We start from the raw sequence: 1,485 nt of genomic DNA, 5'->3' as shown, positions 1-1,485 counted from the left end.
CACCGGCCAGAGTGGCGCTGCGGCGGCCTCCCGGGCCGACGACGAGGAGGAGGCCAGCCGAGGCGGCGCGGAGAGCACCACCCGGCCGGATGTCAAAGTCGGCGAGAGCGGAGCGGGCAGCGTCGCCCAGCCAGAAGCAGGAGGAGGAGCCGGTGGGGAAGCGTAGGAGTGCCCTGCCAACCAAAGAAAGGGGCAGATCCTCACCCCCGAGCCCCCGAGGGCTGGGGTCGAGGGGGTCACGAATGTGGGGTCGGCGCCAAGGGCACTGGTGGTGGAAGAGACCCGTGTCCCGGAGCCCGCGAGGGCCGGGGACGAGGGTGCTGCTGCAGCGGATGCAAACGGTGCCAAAGAGCATGGAGCTGGTGGTGGAGCTGCCGCTGAGCAGCGATGAGTACGGGGATTCGAGGGACATTGATCCTACTGCTGCAACCAGCGCCGCCGTCTGGATTGCCCAGTTTATTTCGGCCTCCGAGGACATCCTCGGTGCAGGGACGTCCGAGGGGCCCGGTCACGGGGCCAACTATGCGATCGTTCGGTCCGAGGTCCCCTAGGAATTTCTTCGCAACGAGCAGGAGGAGGAGGAGGCCTGGAAGGCGCAGTATGACGTCGGTAGTCAGATCCAACATGCCCTCGACAGCGCCTTCCAGCTCCATCAGAAGATGGATTTCCGTATCAGCAAGGTAAATACTTTCCCAAGGGAATTGCTCATTTTTTATCTTCTTTTTGTGTGTTCCACTCATGCTCCTCCACTCGCAGCGACTGAGGGAAATCTCGCGCAATAAAAGCGCCAAGCTGGCCCGATTGTACTCCCAGGTGTGCTGGCTTGGGCAGTACAATGCCAAGTTGGTCGTTCGAATGATCGAGGCCAACACCTTGGTGACCGACCTGGGGGCGCGCCAGCGTGCACTGGAGGAGGAGCTGGCATAGTCCGCTAGCGAGCGCGATGCCCAGAGGGTTGAGGCAGAACGGAAGGCCCAAGAGGTCGAGGCGCAGACTACCGAGCTGCAGAGGAAGGAGGCCGAGCTCTAGGGCAAGGAGGCCGAGCTCCAACGCGAGAAGGCGACCGTCGCCACGCTCTCCGCAACCCTCACTGAGAGGGATGCCGCCCTTGCTGAGCAGGAGGCGGCTTTATCTGGTAGCTCGGTGGCCAGCCGCCTGCGATCGCTAGGCGGTCGGGTGGCCGAGCACATCAAAAGCACCTTCCGCCTTAGCGTTAAACGAGCCCTCGCCGTGGCCTCAACGCACTATGATATGGACCTCGAGAGGGTGTCGTCGGGGTACGTCATCGCGTCCGGCATCGGTGCGGACACCACATCGGTTGCCATGCACGACACTGACGCCGCCGTCGAGGAGTTCGCCACCATCCTGGCCAGAAAGCTCGAAGATGACATCCCCCCATAGCCAAATTTGACGCCGTGGAAGATCCGCAGGGGCGGGAAGGCAACCTGTAGGAGGTCTGGGCCTCGAAGCTCATGTAAATAAGTT

The sequence above is a fragment of the Panicum virgatum genome, chromosome 2N (assembly GCF_016808335.1).
Source record: "Panicum virgatum strain AP13 chromosome 2N, P.virgatum_v5, whole genome shotgun sequence".
NCBI classification, from domain to species: Eukaryota; Viridiplantae; Streptophyta; class Magnoliopsida; order Poales; family Poaceae; genus Panicum; species Panicum virgatum.
The sequence above is the reverse complement of the archived record's forward strand: the minus strand, read 5'-3'. Positions refer to the sequence as shown.